The sequence below is a fragment of the Cyprinus carpio genome, chromosome B5, assembly GCF_018340385.1.
Source record: "Cyprinus carpio isolate SPL01 chromosome B5, ASM1834038v1, whole genome shotgun sequence".
NCBI lineage: Eukaryota > Metazoa > Chordata > Actinopteri > Cypriniformes > Cyprinidae > Cyprinus > Cyprinus carpio.
This window is the reverse complement of record NC_056601.1, coordinates 22,405,375-22,428,207: the sequence shown is the minus strand read 5'-3', so window position 1 is coordinate 22,428,207 and position 22,833 is coordinate 22,405,375. Positions and strand designations below refer to the sequence as shown.

The window sequence follows — 22,833 nt, the reverse complement described above, 5'->3', positions numbered from 1 at the left end:
TAGATTAATCTCACTGTAATCTTGGAATTACTCTAGATTAAAATGGCTCATTTGAATTCTGCCAAAGGCATTCAAATTATGTTCAATAAGATCTACTTGTTAGTACTGATAGAGCTGTGCTGCACTCAAACATAGTAGTTTGACGACGACTCTTCCCCTGCGCTACATTGCTTGGCCTGGCATCTTCCACATTAGCGAAGGTATGCTTTGCGTTTAGGTGGTACTTGAGACTGGAAGAACTCCTACAGGAAACTAATTCCGCATTGCACAAGGTGCAAATAACCTTACGCCTGTTTCACACATACTCCGTCTGCAGTGCGTATGCGTTGCATTTTTTTTATTTTTTTTACGCACCCATGTTAACGGATTCCAGTCTTCACGCGGTTGTGGTCCGTCAGTGCGTTCCAGGAGTAGTGCGTCTGCAGCAATGCAGCAATCGTTTACGTACCGAGTCTATTTTTGTTGTGCTGCATGCGCTGAATTAAATGACAGCCATTGTTCGCTGTAAAAATTAACATGGATTGACACCGAAATGCAGTAATTTCACAATAAATGAATACTAAAGGCTTCTGTGTTATACACGCAACACATAGGTTTTTGGCTAGGTTTAAAACAAGAAAAAGAGCACCTTTAGATAAACGAGGCAACATGATATAGGCCTATACACTTTTATGGAATCAGAAAAACAAAGTTCATTAAAAGTAGGCTAATTGTTGTGTTTAAATGTTTTGCCGCTTGCTTGAGCAGCTTATTATACAAACCTAGAAGTCAAATGCATAATATGTTGTTTATATATTAAGTTTAAACTATCGTCTATGATTATGAAAGATTATTACTGTTCCAGAAAAAGAGGCACACTTTTTTTTTTCAAACATGGTTTGAAATATAGAATGATGAATAAATGTCAGGTTTGTGGACTAAACAGCCGCAGATCAGTGTGTGAAAGCACAATGAGTCCGTGCTGCTTCTGCACCACATACGGCACAATGAGTCCGTGCTGCTTCTGCACCACATACGGTGAGTATGCGGAAACCGGCGTGAGTCTTGTTGGCGGTTTTTTTTTGTGGTGCTTTTGGTACTGGCACAGAAGGCATACACACAGGTCTGAGAAGACTGCGTTCTCGCCCCCTGCAGTGCAATTCGTCGAGGCATGCATCCTTATTTAAACTATCATGGTGAAAAGTCATCATAGCTTTCGCGTAGTATAGACCCAGCTCCCCAACCCAACTTTGAGAATAGATTAACGGCGATATTCTTTTTATCGCCCGATAAGAGTCTCACGTTAACGCAGCACGTTAACGCAGCACGTTAACGCGGATAACGGCCCACCACTAATATATATATATAAAGCACCAATCGTTGGGTTCTTTGTGGATACTAATGTAAGCAAAGATTTAACTCTATGATATTGTCACATTATTTATGGACTAAGAGTGTAACTTTGCTCTCACTTTCAGTAGTGGAATAATAGTATGGGGGTTTAGTCTAATATTTTAGCTAGGAAAACATTACTTTTCATTAGCTAATTAGTTAGTTATTTCAGTAAAATAAGAAAAAAGTTATTTGGCACAGACTGGCCTTAATTTTGGGATAGATTGGAATAGACTAAATTTTTTGGGGGAGCCATTTAAAACTGCAGGTAGTTGTTTAGATATCATTGGTACTTCTTTTATTTTTGGCTTTAATTCTGCCATCTGAAACATTTGAGAACCACTGTTGTCATTTTGTCATACTGTCATTAAAGCAAATGCTAAAGCTGCAAATCAGTAATGGTAATGTTCACCTGGAGCATATCAAGCACATTGTCTGGGCCAGACGTCTACTATGTCAGCTCTACCTACCGGCCACAGCCCACTAGAAAAAACGGTCCAGCCAAAGAGAAAAAGAGGCTATTCCTCACTTGCCTCGGCTGAAAATGGATGGGTGCTGGGGTTCCTACCGCTTCTGGCCACCGGTGCCCACTCAGGCCTCCCCTCTCTACCTCAAGCCTCTCGGTGCCTGCCATTCCACGCTTGGTCGTGGGTCTATAAGCATACAAAAAAATGCATACACAAAGAGCAAGTGCCATGGAAATCTTATTTCATTCAAAATGTATCTTATATGCTAAGGTAGCATATTATTCTCATATTCAGTTATTTAGTCGAGTGCTGACAAAGCTAAAGTACTCTTGTAGGTGTGTAAGTTACGGTTCTATTTTTTATTTATATAGATAATCCTATTTGAACTCAATGTGACTTGAGTCAAAAAGTAAAACAGTCAAAATGTGTAGCATCTTAAAATGTGTAATCTATCATGATAACAAGCGTTTACTAGTATCACTTTTTATCATGTAATCCCTTGTGATCAGTAAGGGAGGCTACAATTTGTAAATAATCTCACGCAGCACTGTCTGATATTCTAAAGCTATCTGAAATATAAAGTTTTTTTTCTTGTAAAACCACAGTCAGATCCTAATGTGCTCTTTTAACCTTATATTCACAAAGAGTGTTAAGGTCAGCTTCAAATAATTTAGGTTTTTTTTCCACAATTAAAAGTAGAAAAAATACTATTTGAAAGAATAAGAATCATAGCCAGTATGACCAAATAAGAGTTAGTCGCAGCTGCAAGAGTTTGAATATATCACATTCCACTTCATCAGAAACTCTCATTCATAAATGGACCCTACAGTGAACTGTAATATTGATGCCTTTGGACTCGGATGTCCTGACAGCTCCTGGGATGTGGCCAAAATAGCTAACTTCACCCAGGAAGAAGTGGCCTGTCTTTGTCTTCCTTGAATCACCTTATAATGCAACTCACTCTGCACTGTATATAGACCATAAGTGGATTCCCTCAGTCAGTAGAGTTACCATGTTAAAACCACTGACATGAAACACCGCACACACAACCAGACATACAGTACATTCACATTAGTGCCAACCTTCATGTGAGGAAACAGAAGCTTAATTCTTCATATAAACCCTGCTGGAAAAAAAACAGGTCATACACAAGCGGTAAGGAGTCTAGCTGGTTTTTGGAACTCTTGTTGCTTTGTCTAGTGTGGCCTACCAGCTCCAAAACAGCTTGACCAAGATGATGATCTACCAGGGGCTTTGTACAGATTCCTGCAATGAATCACAATAACCAGCTACTGCTCTCAAGTCCACATCAAACTTAATGTCTGCAACTTAGAACAGGATTTTCTTAATTGGCCATTAGTGGATTGTGAATAATAAAGATTTTCTAATGAATCAACATAAGCTATTAAGATATTAGATAATTAACTGTGCATGCTCATTTACTATATTTTACATGTACACTGAAAAAAAGATACTTTTTTAAGGTAAGTGGTTGCAAACAATTTATTTTAGCTACATTTAAATAAATTTAAAAAATGTTGAAAGATAGTCAAGTTAGTGATGTCAATCTCAGATATGAAGCAAGTTATTGTGCACAAATGTAAAATTACACACATAAATCCATTTTCTTTGTATAATCTGCACTGATGAGTCATGCACAATATGACAAGGAATTTGGTAAGAAAATAAATAAGGTCAATTTTGAGTTGTGATGTTTTATTTTTAGGTTTGGTTTTTCTAGATTTTTCCAGCAGGGGTAATGGATGTTTATATACTTACATACTGTTATAACTTACATACTGGGGTCAGAAACTGATGAATGAGTTTTAAACTGACCAAGTGACACAAAGACTTTTACACCTGTTTCCACAACATTTATATTTAAACTAAATTGGAGCTCTCTTGATATATATATATATATATGATATATAGATATATATATATATATATATATATATATATATATATATATATAGTAGTTTCCGAAATGTTTGTATATATATATATATATATATATAACTGTTTCAACAGCATTTTTAGTAAGAAGAAATGTTTCCTTTAGAAGTAACTCAGCATCTATTAGAATAATTTTCTAAGAATCATGTGACATCTGAAGACTGGAGTATTCAATTGTAACAATATTTTGCAATATTAGAGTTCTCTCCTATTCTTTTTGATTAAATAAATCAAAAAAGTCTTTGTTAGCATTACCAACACCTCCTCAAAATATAAGACTAAAACTGCTGAACCCAAACTTTAAGGCGTTGTGTAATACAAATTAATCAATATAAAATAAAATTATTAATATTTTTTTACATAAACGAACTTACAATAAGAAAAATTATATTATCTGAATTAAAATATAAATGAATGATAATACATAATAGACAAAAATACCTAAATCTGTCATTTTTTTACTCACAGCCCCTAGGGGTGGATGGGGGAAATGTGATCACTTTACATGATTTTCGGACTTGGGAAAGCCTTCTCTGGTCCTCACAATGCAATCGAACCAATAAAAAAGTGCCAGCTTAAAACCCACCATAAATACTCAAAACATTATATATGACACAGAGAGAAATCTGAGAGCGTGATGGCCTTATCTTGGGATTCACCTCAGAACAGAACTCCAGAAGGCAACCTTCAATGACTGGGGCCGCTGGGGGTTCTGAAACAAGTTCACCTCGACATAAAGTAGGAATGAAGCCACAATATTAAGCCAGTTGCTAGAAGTTCTTTCACTGACAGAAGAGACTTACCAAAAACGTGTTCAGAAGAGTCTTGCCCTCTTCACTGCCTGTGAATATTATCCACTGACCTGACAGACAAAACTCTCTTTCATCAGGGACAGCTTAACATCCTGAATGGTCAGAGTTTCTCCATCACTGTTTGATTGCACACTGATACGATCGCTGTAGCTCGTGTTCTTCATCCACCTTCCTGCAATGGTCAGGATCCGCTGAATGAGAAAAATTCCCGGACCCGATGACCCTTCACGTTACTGCTGTGGGATGATGGGAAGTAAAACTTGGTGCTAAATGGTCTGTAGGATAATGACTCGAGTCCCTCACTTCAAATGTAAGTCCAAGGGACATTGAATCATTTTAACATCAGCCAGTGTGTAAGCCAGAGCACACATATCCAACATATCTACATACCAGAAAACATTAGTCTTAGTTGACCCAAAAATGGAAATTCTGTCATCATTTTATTCCTCCTCGTAAATGATGCAGTTGGTGAAGAAAATAAAGTCAGAGTGGGAGACAAACTCGCAATTCTGACTTCTTTCGTTCGCATTTGCAAGTTTATGAATCTTGAATTTTGACTTTTTTTCTCAGCAAGTGGGTTTACCGTCTCGCAATTCTGTCTTTTTTACTTCATTTTTCAGAAATTGTAAGATATTATAGAATTTGCAAATTGCATGTTATAAAGTCCTAATTCTGAGGGGGAAAAAGACTGACTATTTTCCTTACAATTGTGAGTTTATATCTCACAATTTGCAAAGGTGGTATAAAGTCAGAAATGTTGAGATATGAAAATCACAATCCTGAGAAATTGCTAGGTAAAACAGTCAAATTTTCCGAAATTGGGGATTTAATATATCATCTGAAAAGCTGAATAAAATAAGCTTTCCAGTGATGTATGGGTTTGGTTCGGATAAAAAAGATTTGGCCGAGATACAACTATTTGACAAATCTGGGAATCTGAGAGTGCAAAAAACCAATTAACTATTGAGAAAATCACCTGTAAAGTTGTCCAAATGAAGTCCTCAGCAAAGCACATTACGTATCAAAAATTAAGTTTTAATCTATTTTACAGTTAGGAAATTTACTAAAATACCCTTCATGGAACATGAATCTTTACATAATATCCTAATGATTTTTGGCATAAAAGAACAAATCAATCATTTTACCCATACAATTTATTTTTGGCGATATGCTACAAATATAACCCCAGCGACTTAAGATTGGTTTTGTGTGGTCCAGGGTCACAATTGTGAACTTAATGAACTGTCCCTTTTAAAGCAAAAAGTATGAAGGAGCTTGAGAGATGTCATTCAGGACTCACCACAAACCACTGGAACCATGCCCCATCACTCGGGCTGCTCGGTGAAGGAATTACAGGCAGGGGATTTCTGCAGACTCATCCATGTAGCACCTCTACAAGTGTCCTCCATCCTCTCAGATCCACTAGCGCCCAAGCCTGCCAAAGAAACACACTGAGATTGTGAGCTTGAGGCCAATTTGAGAACAAAGGCTGCTTTATCAACACGTGAAAAAAAATAACACAGTACATTACCAAGCTTTAAATGTATTTTAGATTGTGTACTAATGTTTAAGCACAGCCTTAAAGAAAATCAGTTACACTCCTATAATGATACTGGGTAGAGTCAGCAGCAGTAAAAAACTCTCTTTGTTAAATAGGTGCAGGGTCAATTTTGAAGGTACTTGCCGGAACTGTGGACTGGTTTTTGCATGTGTCTGCACTGATTGAGGGGTAACAAATTCGTTTAGGATTGATTTAGTGTGGTAAAAGAGGGAATTCTGAGGGAAACTGAAAATTAAATTATAATAAGCCGTAGCAAAGAAAGAAAAGACAAAACATGGAAGGCATGGTGCATGACTGACGAGAGTTATCGGTATTGCTGGTGACAAGCTTTTGAATTCTGTGACTGTATATTACATGCGGGCCAAAACTGAGAACATCAGACAGTAAAACTTATCACTGTTATCTTGTTGTTGATTGTTATCATGGACAGCTTCACATGGTATCTATGCAGCTCTTTTCAATTTTCCGGCTCTGTTTATTGGGGAAAATCAATGTAATTCCAATGCACATCCATCAGATGTATTGATAGAAAAAAGCATAATCAAATATATATACAGACAATATATTTAGTAAACACATACACAAGGGGTGTAAGAGGTGCATAAATTGGCTGAGGAATTGTAAATCCTGCAGGCAGATGCTCTGCAGCCTTGCTTTTGACCCACATTTTGTAGTGCATTGATCTCGCCGAAGTGTGAAAGCTGGAACCACACGTGGCACAGCTTCACATGGCTGGCAAGATATACTTTGAAGAAATGCTCTAGGCTACCATAACACATCAGCACTGACCCGAATCATAGGAAATAGGCAAAATCAAAAACTCCATACAAGCTATTCTCCATACAAATTATTACATGTTATGGCTCTCAAATACATTTTCATGGAAAGCAAAAGGATAAAACCTGGTCTGGTAACTTACTTCATAATGCATAAAGTGGATGTCTTTGTCAAGAATATGAAAAAACTATTAATATGCATTTAAACTAAGCTGAATCTCACAACAACCAAAAAAAAAGTCAATTTTAGAAATAAATAATAGCATAACTCAGGATGAAGCTAGGGTAGGATTTTTTTTTTATTTATTTATTTATTTTTTGCATTGTGACATTAAAAACAGTTAAGCTTAGTTTTTTTCTGAGACTTTGCTGACAAATAAGTTAACAATAACAAAAGTTATTGAATGGTTTTGTGGTTAAATGCATAGTTTACCCCCCAAAATTATGAATTATTAATGTACAAAACCATCATGCAAAAGTTTGGGGACGTAAGATTCTTTTTTTATTATTTAATGTGTTTATTTAACTTTGGTCAGCAAGTAACATAACATCCTGATCTAAAGTAAAATAAAGTAACATTATAAATCTTTAAAATAAGTAATAAATCATTCACCATGGCATTTTATGGCATTTAGAAAATAATTTATTTTTTTAAATTGTAATAATATTTCACAATATTGCTTGTTTTTACTGTATTTTTAATCAAACTAATGCAATCTTTTTTTTTATTTTAAATGTCTTACAACCCCAAATTTTTGAATATTAGTGTACCTTCATTCATTCATCAATTATTCATTTTGAATGTAACACACAATACGATATTCAGCGGCAAAATGCCCAAGCTGCCCTTTTCCATATCAATAGAAATATCTGATATAATATCAAAAGGTATGGCTTTTGTACTACTGTATATTCCAAGTCTTCTGAATCCAGACAATTGCTTTGTGTGTGGAACACTTGTGTGTGAGGCTGAGTAAATGAAGGCATAATTTTCATTTTTGGGTGAACTATTCATTTAAAAATCCTCCTCACCTTTACTTTCTGGCCGTCTCTTTTGTGGCAACATTGAGGTTTTGAGTGGCAACACACAGACCAGTTGGCAGCTGCCACCCACACCAACTGAAAAAAATACAGGACCATGTGTCTTTTGTGTTTCATGATTATATTTGGCAGCACACCTCCAATGAAGCAGAGAATGAACAGCATTTTTAAAAATGAGACCCAGATTTTTGTGACCACAGGCATGATTTTAATCTGAAAATCTTTGTCTGACGTCAGACATGAGTGATTACCATTCATCTTCTCATCTTCCGTTCCTCAGAAATCTGCGATCAAAAAAAGCGTCCGGGCCACTGTGACTTTTTAAATGTCACTCTCTGCCCTTCAACGTCTTTTTGTATTAAAAGAAAGTCATTTTTTTTGCTTTTTTCCTCCCTTCAGCCTTTCTATCTCTCTAAAACCTGCTCTCTGTCTCTCTCTCGCTCTTTTCTCTCAGCATGCAGAAAATAGGCTCGGACTGAAAGGCCTCCTTTTTAATTGGAAACATCTGGGAAGTAGGGAGCTGGGCTGGTGGGGTGCCGTGGAGACGGGTTATTATGGGATTTCCACGTCCTTGCGATCGCGAGTGACTGGTGGAGGAGAGAGGGACGTTGGCAGGGTTCAGGGGTGAAGCGGCTACACACCACACCTCATCACTTGTCTCCCTCCCCTCAGCGGTATGAGGTCAGTGGCACAGCTACTGCTGGAAGGAGGGGGTCTGGCTGTGTCAACAACACCCGAGATGGGTTGGCCTCGGAGCTCACAGTGTGTTTGTGATTGAGTGATCAATGAGACATGGTTTTCTGAATTTCACCTCAAAACCGTACTGATCTTATCCTTAATCACTATCTTTGTTCAATAAATAACACTAAACAGTGCTTAAAACAAGATGCATTAATAATTTAATGAGTTAAAAAGTCTTTGTTAAAGGTGCTATAAGCCCTGAAACCAAGACAACACAGCTAACAAGGTGAATTAAAACAGTACAAGCTGTTCGAAGCGAAAAAGTAAAATGAACACTCAGACAAAAAGTATACTTAATGCACTGAATCAAACCCTTAATGAATTCAAACATCAAATAAATAAAGCAAAAACTAGTTAAGTTATTATCCTCAGATGACATGATCATTACAGCAGCATTTGTAATGAGTACACTGTGGAGAAATCTGCTGACTGAATGAATCGCATATATATTGGGAGTACAAAGTGTTGTCAATTACATTACTGTGTTAATGTGAATTACTACTACGTAATATGTAATAATCTGACATTAATAGTGGATTTCATTCCATTGTTTTTAATTAATCAGGGCCGTGTTTATTTCATGGGTCTTTTCACAATATTTTTCCCCCTTTCATATCAGTGCGAGGCGCAGTACGGAAAATTGCTGGACCCAGATGCTGCAGCTATTCAACATCTTCCAGCAGGAGCTAACAGTCCATGCTAACTCAGCACAAAACCCTCAACCCATGAATTGACCAAAAAATGAAAACCGACCATAGAATAAGACAACTTACTGCTAATGCTACTATAAACTCCCCTTCTGGCATTTCTGAGAATGCAACAATACTTTTTTTTGTGTATGATAAAACTTGCATTTTCAAAATGTGAAAAAATTACTACTAGACCAAAATAACATTTTTATGTGGCATTAAAACCCTCTGGAGTCGATTCACTTTGTAAACGCGTGTTGAGGCATTTTCTCGCCTGATAACCCCGAAAAGAACTTAACTTGACAGTCTACTTTTTTTTAACTAAGTGCTAACAAAAACTAAATATTCATGTGATAAAGTCAGCCATATGAAAACAAACGTGATGTCCGTCTTTTCACGTCTCCCTTCAATTATATCATGTGACCCACGCCCAGGCGCTGAACAGACACTATTGACATTATAGTGTTCGCACGTGAAGCTCGCGGTGTGTTAACAACACCATACCACAGAAAACAAAGGCAGCGAGACTGTTCTTCAAGTGTTTTTTTTGTTTTTTATTTACTGTTTGCTTTGCGCTGAGAGTAATAAGACATAATTCACCCCAAAGAAGATGTGCTGAGGATACCTCAGGATTTGAGTTTCGGATTTCCTCAGAAAAAGAATGAAGCACTTTATCCAGCAGAGATCATAAACATGAGTAATCTTGAATATATATATATATATATATACTATATATATATTATTAGTTTTCACATAACGTGTACAACATTTTTATCTAGCTAGACTTGTTTTTCCAACAACTATAATTCCTGACTAAATGTATAATCAAGTGAAACATTATGAAGTTTCATTATACATCATCTAAATGTTCTACTACGGTACTACTAGTATCAGTGACCATCACACATAATGTTAATAATGTAGTTTATCATTTAGTTTTTATTTGAGAGCACATAAACAATATACACTTTGGAAATGCTAGTTATGTGATGTTCATTTATATAGTTTTACACAATACCAGTCAATACCAGTTTGCCAAGCAGTAATATTGTGAAATATTTTTAATTTAAAATAACTAACTGCTTTCTATATAATATATTTTAAAAATTTTACTTTATTCCTGTGATCAAAGCTAAATTTTCAGCATTATTACTCAGTCTCTTACTCCAAGTGGGAACAATATACCTATATTACCAATTCAAAAGTTGGGATCAGTCCGATATATAGAAATTAAAACTTTTATTTAGCACACGTGATGTAAAATAAAAACAATTAATACGCATAAATGTTACAAACAATGCTGTTCTTTCAATTTATCAAAAAAAAATTGAAAAAATAAATATTCTCAGCTCTTTTCAACATCAATCATAGTAATAATTAATAATAATAATGAACAACAATAAAGTGTTTTTTTTTTTTTTTTTTTTGAGTAGAAAAAATCCGAATATTAGAAGGATTTCTGAAGGAACGTGTGACTGGAGTAATGATGCTAACAATCAAGCTTTGAAAGTCAGCTTTGATTGTTCCTAATAAACTGTTTAAACTGCACTGCGAATGAATTTCAAATTATTTTGTGGGATAATTAAATATATTCTAAAATAAACTACAAACATAAAAAATATATACATTTATTTTGTCCCTCACATTCAGTTTCTTGTAACTCGTTTTCCCTCCCAGTCAACTGGTGTCCCTGGCTGAAAGGCTCATTATGAACGCTCGTTATGCGGGCGTTGTCTTCTCAGGTGTCATTTACACAAAATATTCATGATAGTTGACGCCTATTCACTATGCCCTTTTGAAACAAAAAATGTCTTAGAAAATTTAAATCAATCTATTGTTTTCTGTGAGTGAGTAAACAAGATGATTCTCACATTATTTTGAAGCAAAAATTCTAGGCTACAAGGTCCATGTTTGACAGTCTTGTGAACAAATGTTGTGTATTTGTTTTATGACCTTATTTCAGTGACTTCACAATTTTAGTTTTTCACTAACCACGCATAAACTTTGTTTTTCTCACAAAACACAATCATGTACCTACATGCTAGTTACATATTATTCGTAGCCCAGTTCGTACTGGAATACAGTGTTTTCCAGACTTTAGCCATGGTATATGTTTTATAAGCAACTGAAAAAAAAACACAAAAGCAGGGCATGTCAAAACTTCCCTCTCCAGGCCCCCAAAACCCCCTTAGACCTCAGAGGGGTAATAACATTTTTCTGCCATATTAAAATTATACTCAAACAATGTCAAAACAAATACATTTTAAACATGATTGTTTTTAAATGTAGTTTGATTATTGAGTAAATTTGTTTAGTTTTAAATAGTGTTTAGATATTTTAATTTTTTTATTATATTTTTTATTTTATTCTAAACAAGACAACAGTACTCATATACTCATATATTTACACTATAAATAGAGCTTTTCACACCTAGATGGCGGACTATAGCCAAAAATGTCACTTAAATGACATATCAGAACTATGAAAAAAACAGAAATTCTCAGTTCACATGTGGATATTTCTAGTAAAACTCTGAAGACCTACACACATGTTTTAGCTATCTAAATGTGGGACATACCCAAGGCGAACCACAGTTTTTAGCCTATATAAAGCGGATCATAATTACCTTCAGACTAACCCAGTTTCTAAACCCACATTACTTACTGCTCGACAAAAAACAAACATTTTTATTATATTTAGAATTTAAAAAAATTACTTTATTAATAAACCATTTTAACCTTTGAGGATTTCCCCAGTGGAGATTTGCTCAGGTTTACTGAGTACACAATTTTGGTCCCTAAAGTATTAGCTATTTGAACCATACCCCCCCCCCCCACACACACACACACAAAAGCCTTATTAAACTCACCAGTACCTCATCCCGCTGGTCCTATTCTGCATGCACACCCCATTTTCAGGGCTGCTGCCTTTCTCCTCACCCCCTCCCTCTCCCACCCCACACAGGCGAGAGCAGCCGCCTCACTCATTGTGACTAAGAACGCTGGCCTTTATTTGCTTCAGACCTCTCTGTCCTTTAGCACAGCTTCACTGAGGCCCCCGACTGTGTCCATCCACCCATGGCCTTCAGATACAAGCCATTGTTCCCACACCTGGGGAGCAAATCTCCTTCTCCCCGACTGCCTCCAAGCCTTATCTAAGCTTAAAACACCCTGAAGTTTCTCACGTTATATGTCCCTATTTAAGTCTTCAGGTAAACAGAAAAGGTGAACAGAAGTCATTGTTTGCCTTAAGTGGTGTTTTTCTTATCTTCTCCGGCAAACATTTCTGAAATAGCCTGGAACAAACAAAAGTAACAATGATTTTTCCTTACAACATGGCCGGATAATCAGATTAGCAAAGGTGCAGAATATCTTGTCAAAGGAGATCTGGAGGCAAGTGTGTTTTCTTATCTGAGCGAGAGAAAGAAGAGGGTCAGTCAGTCGTTCACAGTAAGAGCTTTTTTTAAAATTCCAGTCTAAAAAAACATCTGCCAATTTTTAGGAACGATACTTTGTATTCATGTTTGGTTTCGTTTGTTTTTGTTTCATTTTTTTTTTCTTTATAACAGTTTTTCAAGAAATGTTTAACACCTTTCATATTAAAAATAAATAAATAAATAATTAAATTGTACACTACTATCTGAAACTAACCTTGCCTTGTTATACATTTTTATTAATACAAAAAAGGTGGGAAAACAAATACAATGAAACAAAGCGAAGCAAAACTAATCAAACCAAACCAAAACAAAACAACTTCAAAAAGCATACAAAAGGGAGATAAGATGAAACCAATACTTCTAAGTAATAATAAACATAAGTAAACAGTTAAGGACATGAAAGTACAGTAGGCCTACTAAAATTTACAAAGATAGATCAACAAAATTACATGTGCATAAACAAAATTCTGTGCACATATTTTCCATATGGTGATGTGGTAGCAAAAATGTCTGTCTGGGTGGGACAGGGGTTAATGAGCCAAAATTGATTTGAAGAGTATTAAATTATCTGATATTTTAGGAGTCTTAGGTCTATTTACCTTTGACACACATCATGAGGGCCTGCTGCGGTCCTATCTATGAAGTAATTTCCTCTTGTATGTTTTTCTGTCTGCATGGTTCCACCTGTTAGTTGCTCCTGAAATGATCCTTGATTAGTCAAAGAATTGTTCTTCATATATCAATAAGCAGTTTTGCTAAAAAGAGATTCTAAAGAAATAATAATAACATCCTGCACTACTTTTTTGGGGCTCCTTTTACAAATTACTAAGAATTTCATATATTAATTTTTTTTTGATAACACATTAGATTAGGGAACACTATTCATTATAAACTATTTGCTTATTAGCATGCATATTATAGCATATTAGCTGTTTATTAGTACTTTTAAAGCACATATTAATGTTTTATTCTGATTGGCCATATTCTAGATTCCTTAATCCTACCCCATTCCTTAACTTTACTACGACAACAACTACCTTACTTACTATCAATAAGCAGTAATTAGGAGTTAATTGAGGGAATTTGTTACTGATCTTTATGTCTCCTAAAAGTTTTTTTTAAATTAATTCATTGTTCAGATTTATGTATGTAGGAATTCTGAATGTATTTTTGAATAAATCTGCATATCCAGACCAAACATGTGTGTGTCATGTCACTCACCAAATGAAACACTGAGACAGAGGAGAGACAGATACCTAAGGCCCATGTATGTCAAACCGCTGCTCTGTGTTATTAACATTCGGGGCAGTTTGCCCTGCTTACCCTGCAAACCCACGTCTGGAAACCACCGCTGAATATTTGGAAGTGCTGACAGAGTTTCAAATAACAAGAGTAAGGATGGCTGAAACCACATTGTTTTTGCAGGATGATGACCAGCTATGTGTGTGTGTGTGTGTGTGTATCAGAACGCAGGGGCGGAGAAATTGGGGGCCACAAGCTGAAAAGAGAGTTCCTCTAAAAAAAACCAAGATATTATCCCTACACAATGGGATTACACTACCACAATTATACTGCACATATACACTGTGTCCCTGTTATCCACACAAATGTAGGAAGCATCAGTCTGTCCTGCTCAGCAACAAAGAAGATCAGCTTCTGTTTCAGCCCCAGCTGAGATGAGTTACATCTCTGGCTGGTTTTTTATTACTGCAGTGTGACTCCCTAAACTTAAAGACAAATGCAAAGCCCAGCAAGCAAACACAAACTCCCTCCCTCTCACTGACCTCCGAGGAGACTTGAGTCTGAAAACAGTCAGTCTTCAGGCCTTCTCTGTCTTTTTGAATAGAAAAGGCTCTGTGTTGCCCATATGATAAACAAAACAAAAACTATTGTTAAATCAGTATTTGACCCCAAGATGAAAGATCTGTCATCATTTACCTAACTGTACATAAAGGTCTGCATGGTTTTTTGGGGGGGCAGTTGATTCTGATAAAAAAAAAAAAAAAAAAAAACATGAGTGATTTAAAAATGCATTTATATATATAAAAAAGCTGTAGGGTTGGCGTATAATAATAATAATAATAATTATAATTATTATTATTATAAAGATATATTTTTGTATGGAATATTTCAATGTATTTAAGGAAAATATATAATAATAATAGAAATAATAATAATAATAATAATAATAATAATAATAATAATAATAATAATAATTGTATTTCACAGTACCACTGTAAAAGTACAATTATTATTGTTTTATAATTATTCAATTATTTTTATTTAATCGAGCAGCCCTACATACATACCAGCTGCACATTTCTGTGTTTTCAACAACACAAAATGAAATAATTCAGGCTATTATTATGTAATTAGAGAACTATACATAAGAGATAATGTTCAAGTCTTATTTCAAAATAATATTTTATTTTGTTGTGTGTGGTGTTATAGTAGGTACACCTTGCTAGTACCGCGTTGGACCCCCTTTTGACTTCAGAAACTGCACTAATTCTTCATGGCATATATTTAACAAGGTGTTGGAAACATTCCTCAGAGATTTTGGTCCATATGACATGATAGCATCACGCAGTTGCTGCAGATTTGTTCGGCTTGCACATTCTTGATGCAAATCTCCTTTCCACCACATCTAAAAAGCTGCTCTATTGGATTGAGATCTGGTGACTGTGGAGGCCATTTAAGGTAAAGTGAGTACTCATGTGTCATGTTCAAGGACACCAGTCTGAGATGATTTAAGCTTTGTGACATGGTGCATGATCCTGTTGGGAAGTAGCCATCAGAAGATGGGTACAACTGTAGTCATAAAGAGATGGACATGGTCAGCAACAATACTCAGGTATGCTGTGGCATTTAAACGATGCTCAATTGGAACTAAGGGGCCCAAAGTGTGCCAAGAAAATATCCCCCACACCATTACATCACCACCACCAGCCTGAACTGTTGAGACAAGGCAGGATGGATCCATGCTTTCATATTCTTTAGGCCAAATTCTGACCCTACCATCTGAATGTTGGCAGCAGAAATCGAGACTCATCAGACCAGGCAACGTTTTGTTCAATCTTTATTGTCCAATTTTGGTGAGCCTGTGTGAATTGTAGCCTCCATTTCCTGTTCTTAGTTGAAGGAGGAGCGGCACCAGGTGTGGTCTTTCTGCTGCTGTAGCCCATCTGCTTCAGGGTTCGATGTGTCCCTGTGTGTTCAAGAGATGGTATTCTGCATACCTTGGTTGTAACGAGTGGGTTTATTTGAGTTACTGTTGCCTTTCTATTCATCTCTCTAACCTGTCTGGCCATTCTCCTCTGACCTCTGACATCAAAAAGGCATTTGTTCATCCACCACAACTGCCGCTCACTGGATATTTTCTCTTTTTCAGACCATTCTCTGTAAACCCTAGAGATGGTGTGCGTGAAAACCCAGTAGATCAAGCAGTTTTTGAAATACTCAGACCACCCGTCTGGCTTCAACAACAATTCCTTTAGAAGACCTGGATTATAGATCTCAGAGGGTCATATGGAGCACTTTTTACTATGAATCACCATCCATTTTCACTGTACGTAAAAAGAGCAGCTAAACTCACAGGTCTGGAATGACATGAGGGTTGATTTTAATTTTTTGGACTGAATTATCCCTTCAACTCCATCTCTGGGTTGTGTTCTGTTTGCTTCATGCTGACTGAGAACAGGCTGTTTTCAACATGATGCCCACCTGCCCCTCTGGCACTAATGTGTCGCAAAAAGCACTCCCATACAGATCACATTAGTATGACTGGGCACCCAAATGAACCTCTGTGTGTTCGATCTGTTTTTCTCAAAGATAACCTGCCTATGTGAAGGATTCACTAATCTTGAACTATCTCAGTGTCAATAGCTGCTGTTTGATCTTGAAATCCGACGGTAAAGTTTGCTAATCTATAGCTTCAGACATATCTAAATCAAGGCTCTTTCAACTGGTCTCTTTAAAGTTTGTTGAGTTGAGAATCCGTAAGCCTTGTGAGAGAAAGGTGAAGAGTACTGGAGAAAGGCAAGCGTGACCTGCTCTGTGACAGGGAGGGAATCACCAGTCACATCCCACACGCACCTGGGATCAAAGAGGTCACACACAATGGCTGCGTTGCTACCTTACTGGCCTTACTGTGGATAGTTCACCCAAAAATTAGCCTGTATGACTTTTAATGGAACACAAAATTGTGTTAGTTAATTGGGTTAGTTAAAGTTAATAGGGTCCAAATTTCATTTGTTTTCCATAGAAGTCATTCAGGTTTGGAACGACATACGGGTAAATAAATGATGACAGAATTTCTATTTTAAAGATTAAGAAACAAAAGGACTTTTTTTGGTTGTCTTCTTTCCTATGCACCTATCTATACCTGCAGGTCACTCATTAGGGTAACTCTAAAAATAAAGGTTCTTTGTTGGCATCAATAGTTCCACAAAGAGCCTTTATGAAGGCAAAGACGATGGATATTTATTAATAGACTATTTTAAAGTTTAAACACATTACTTTCAATTAAAAAAAAACAATTTAACTAATGATTTTAAACAACTAGTTGTGTAATCTTCAAGCAAAAAATAAACATTTTTCATAGTGTTTACTATACTGTTTTGACGCCTAAATTTACTTGTAAAAATATTGATTTAATGTTTATTTTTAATTCATATCAGACAAAATAATGTTAATTTTATATTAGCCATTTATCTGTTTTAAAAACCAACTGTATCCAGTATCAGTGAGAATATTATATCAGTGTACCCTACTTAAAGGATTGTTTATTTTTCAGTAGAATTACAATTACAACATAAAAAAAATAAAGAAAAACTCTACATTTAATATAATGTACTTCTTTCCAGAAGTAAAGTATCCAAAAAACTATATGCACTGGACTGTGGGATATCATAGGCAGGAAAGGTTACAAAAATCACCCAAGGCATATTACAAGCCCAGGATGCTACATCAAACACTGGACTTGGACGTTGTCTTAGTTTTCCATCTTATGCTTCCCAAGTTTTTGGTCATGATGATCCAAAGTTCCTTTACACACACACAAACACAATCTCCACAAACACACTAAGGAAACTTAAGGAACACACATTGCAGGCACGTATGCACATATTGAAGGCTGTGTGGTCTCCAGATCTGCTCTGTCTTTGTGACGCAGCAAGAACGGGCACCAAAATCCTTCACGATGGAGATTCCTGAGTGAGACCCGCATTCCGTGTCTGCCACCTCCATCCTCGGTCAAACACACAAATCCGTCTGAGCGTGCCCGTCATCAGATCAGATCCTCTAAACCTGCTGAACAGTGCATCACAGCTCACATATATTTACGTGCACAAGAAATAATCAAAGGATTTGAAATGTGCACAGTCACACAAACACTTTTTTAAAGCTGGTCTTTTTTTTTTAAAATGTGACCAGTGACCCATTGTATCTGACAAAAAAAAAAAAAAAAAAAACAGCCTGAGATACTTCTCAAAATGGAGTACTGTAACATGATCACAGAATTTTATGTTTGGGTGAACTATGCCTTCTATAAATACTAAGATCTATCGTAGCAACATTTACAGTATACTTCTGCTAGCAACAGGGCAGGTTGTGTCTCATTACCATGATAACAATTTGAACTCCCGTGAATACAAGCAAGACTTAAGGCACTCGCTAATATTTGCGTTTGTTATGACAAGTTTTGCACAAAATATTGCTGAGAGTGCGATTTTTTAAAAAAGTGAATTATTAGTCCACTGGTGCAGCATGCCTCCTCATGAATATTTTAGCAGCCCGTATGCAAGCGGGAGCCACCTTCAAGAGCTAAATTAAGGTTTATGTTACAGACAACACACTGTAAAGATGCTGCTGAATCCAATATTCTCTCTCCACTGACGGTCCAGCAAGACATAGATTTATGGCGATATACATTTTTTTCAGTGGAAATCATAAGGCATTCAAGCCAAGAAACTACACTGCAAAATGTTTGCTGCACAATAAAATCCAGTTTACTTGGATCTTAACATCTCTACATTGCTATTACTTCAGTACAATGTCAGAATACTGGGATGACGCTCGGGGCCGTTATGGGCTGATCACATTCTGATCCAAGCAGCTCCAATCATAGCTCATGATTAACATTAACAAAAGGAGGCCAATCAGGAATAAACCCTCCAGGCACATTAAATAAAAACTGCTCTATTACAAGCCCTGATGAGGGTGAAGCTATTTGCACAACCCAATGGGGTAGAACCACAAGTGAGAATTCCATGTTAAAATCATTTTCCACTTTTTTTTCTGTCCCCACAACAGGGAGCACTATGAGCAATTTAGACTCGAGGTTTCTTCGTTCTCAAAAGCAATGTAGTGCAACGACACTATTTTGATATTTTCTGAAAGAAAATGTGATGATTCTTAACAACATAAAACCCCTCTCCAACACAATGCCTTGTCACGAATGGCTACAGAGAGGAGCAAGGAGATGGAGGGATAATCATAAACAGTCTTGTAATAAATCAAAACGAAGGGAAACACAGGGCAGGCTGGAGACACATGTAGCACTAATACATCAAGACGTTTTAAATCTGGACAAAACACAGACTGCACAGACTAGGGCTTTAAATACATTGGGAAATGAGGCCAATTAACATGACACCACCTGGAACCAAATGAGCAATCAAACACGGGAGAAACTGGGTTCACGGGAGAACATGGGAAGAAAAACACACTAACAGCAGTCTAGAGGTGTGACAATGCTAAGGTGCTAAAAGAAAAATTAAATATTTGTACGTCCATTAAGTAATTTTCACACTTATTTTCCAATAATGAAGAATATCACACATTTTCTGAATACTGCAAATACAAATATAAATAATTGTAGTTCTTAGCATTACATTAACCAAATCGACAGTAAAATGTTGTATGCATCAAAGAAGCCTGAAAAATGTATTATATTTCTACAAAAAATATTAAGTAGCACAAATTTTTTCAACCTTGATAATATATATATATATATATATATAGCTATATATATATTATATATATAGATAATATACATATTCTTTAGCAAAACATCATTTCTAAAGGATCAGTATTACACTGAAAGATGGAATTATGGCTGCTGATAATCAGCTTGCCCATCCAGACATAAATTATATATTATACTTATAATAGTTAAAAATACAGTTTTTAAGTTGTAATAATATTTACAATAATATTGTTTTTAATTGTATGTTTAATCTAATAAACCAGAATCTTGGTGACCCATAAGACACTTCTTAAACATTAAAAAAACTGCAATAAAAAACAAATTGCACCCCAAACCTTTTACGCAAATTATAATTTCCTAATATTTAATATACTATATTAGGATTATGTATTATTATATTATTATATACATTATTATATAATTACTTTTTTTGAGTTTGGGGTTAAATGTGAAAGTATAATTCTATATTTATTAAGTTAGTTTTAAAGAAGCATTTAAACTGAAATCACAGCTGACTTTTTGAATATAAATAACCTACTGTGAAAATGTTAAAAGATTCATCAGAAACTGAAGGAAACAACCAAAAAAACCTTCTTGTGCATTTGATATTTTATAACTTCAGGTCTGTTAAGAAGGGCTCAGAAAACAAACATGGCATTTCAGAGGAAAGTGAAGTTGTTTTTTTCCAAGTTCTACTCCTCTTAAAAATCACACACACCATGGAGAATAAGCTTTGCTGACATTAACAGAGAAGGTCAGTGTAAAATGAGACAAAACCCTATATCACAGCCGGCTCTGGCTCTCTGTTATTACAGCCCTCTAACTAGTGGGCCCTGTATCACGTCAACTCTCGTGACGAGCGAGGACTTTAACAAAATAGGCCTCTCTGTCTGGAAGACTGCGCGCTTAAAAAAGGGAGAGAGGAAGAGGGTGTGAGGAACCCTCCACCTGGCAGAGACACTCAGTCCAAGAATAACAGAATACCCACGCTACACAGCGTGAAAAAAATCAATGCTTCTGCTCTGCTACGGTATATTTCATAACAACCCTAGGGCGGCTTTTATGGGTTGCGGCTTTCATGTGGAATAGCATTATGAAGTTGACAAGTGACCTGGAAGACTAAAAAAAGTTCTGAAATCTGGAATTGGGGGTTAACTAAGGTCCTTGTACACCACCATCCCAGTCAATCAGTAGGCTCTCCATCGCTCGAGGTATCGAGACGATCAGCGTGTGCATACACCCTCAGTACCTCCTCTCTATTCTGACAAATACTTAACAAGCCCACAACAAAGCCAGATCCATATTCCATCATGCCTTTCATCACACCAATCAGAGAGCTCCGGCCAGGGTGGGGGTTTAAGTGCAACCCCCATACTTGTACTGCAGCAGCTTTGGCGAGGGAGCGTGTCTGCCACCGCCCTGCAGAGCAAGTCTAAGCCCTCAAAGAGAATTACAGAGTGATCACAGGTTCACTCCATCTCTAATGAGCTCAGGGCTGCCTGCTCTAGCGCCCCTCCTGTTACCCCCCTCTCATTCAGTCTCCTGTCTGTGTTCGTGACTCCAGTCTATCATTCAGTAGTGAAATGTACAGGGAAAAAACAGCAGCTGTAATTTCCAGGACTTTACTGTACAGTAGTAACATTGTTTAAAATTGTACTCATTGAATTTAAATTTCCAGTACAAAATATTCAGTAAAAAAAAAAAAAAAAAAAAACGAACGTTAACAGAAACTCATTTTAATATACAAAAACTACTAACAAACTGTTTTTACTTTAGAATATACTGGCAACCAGTCCTTAAAGAGGCAGTTCCCCCAAAAGTGAAAAGTTGCTGTTAAATTACTCGAGGATGTAGGTCACTTTTTTCCTTCAGTAGAACTGTAAAATAAAATAAATAAAATATTTAGCTGAAAACTATAATCCTTGGTGCCCTCAAAAAAAAGGCCAAGCAGCGACCACCTTTATTTTGAGGAGTTAAAGGGGATTTTACTCTAACCACCCCAAAATGAAAATTTTGTCCCATCAATCACTTACCCCCATCTCCTTCCAAACCCGTAAAAGCTTTGTTCGTCTTCAGAACAATTTTAATATATTTGGGAGCGCCACAAGGATGTCCGTTTTTCCTTTCAAATCAAAGCTAAATCCACGTTAAAACAGCGCATCCTTGTGGTACGGATGATTACAGAAGAGCATACAACAGCATCTACGGTGATCTTGGAGAGGACACAGAGGAGACCGTTGAGGAATTATTGAAATAAAGTCGTTATTTTTGTTTTCTTTGCTTACAAAAAAGTATTTCTCGTGCTTCATAATTTACGGTTGACCACTGATGGCAGATGGGACTCTGATGGGGTGCGTTTCCCGTACAACTACATAATAACTCGCAGAGTTAACCACCATAGTACGATGCATCGTTATGGATACGAACTAGCTATTCAACGATGTTTCCCGAAACCCATGGTACCTGTGTCGCAGATCCATCGTTCCAACTACGTTGGTTGAGTGGTCGCTCTTCTTCTTCTTCGAATCTAATGGTGACTGGAGCCATGAGCACCTACTGCCACCATACAGTAATTTGGTTTTATTTTCTCTTTTCTTCGACTTGAATTACGCTTTTGAAATGGAGTTACGTAGGAGTCGAGTAATTACGAATCACATCATTTGTTCTGCACATACATTAAATACATATACCACACACAGAGTTAACCAAAAATGTGCTCTTGTTCTGATCCCAATGTCTATAATTCACAATTTAATATAAATACCATTTATTTCATATTGATAGGCCTACATAAGCAAGTTGAAAAAAAATATGTGTTTTTTTTGTAAAAAACTGTGATGTAGTGTTGTGGACACTTTTTGTTTCTTATTTTGCTCAATTTTCCTATTAAAGTCTCCTTGCCATTTAGCCATGCTATTAATGAAAATGACAACGAAGAAAAACCCCAATTTTCAAAGCAGGAAATTGCAGTTCTTTTGGAGGCGGTGGAAAATAA

General features: G+C 36.3%; 1 pseudogene; it reads right to left on the bottom strand.

The window, feature by feature from the left end:
• Positions 1 to 22,318, bottom strand: part of LOC109071929 — a 29,232-nt pseudogene extending 6,914 nt beyond the window's left edge.
• Between the last annotated feature and the right edge of the window lie 515 nt (positions 22,319 to 22,833).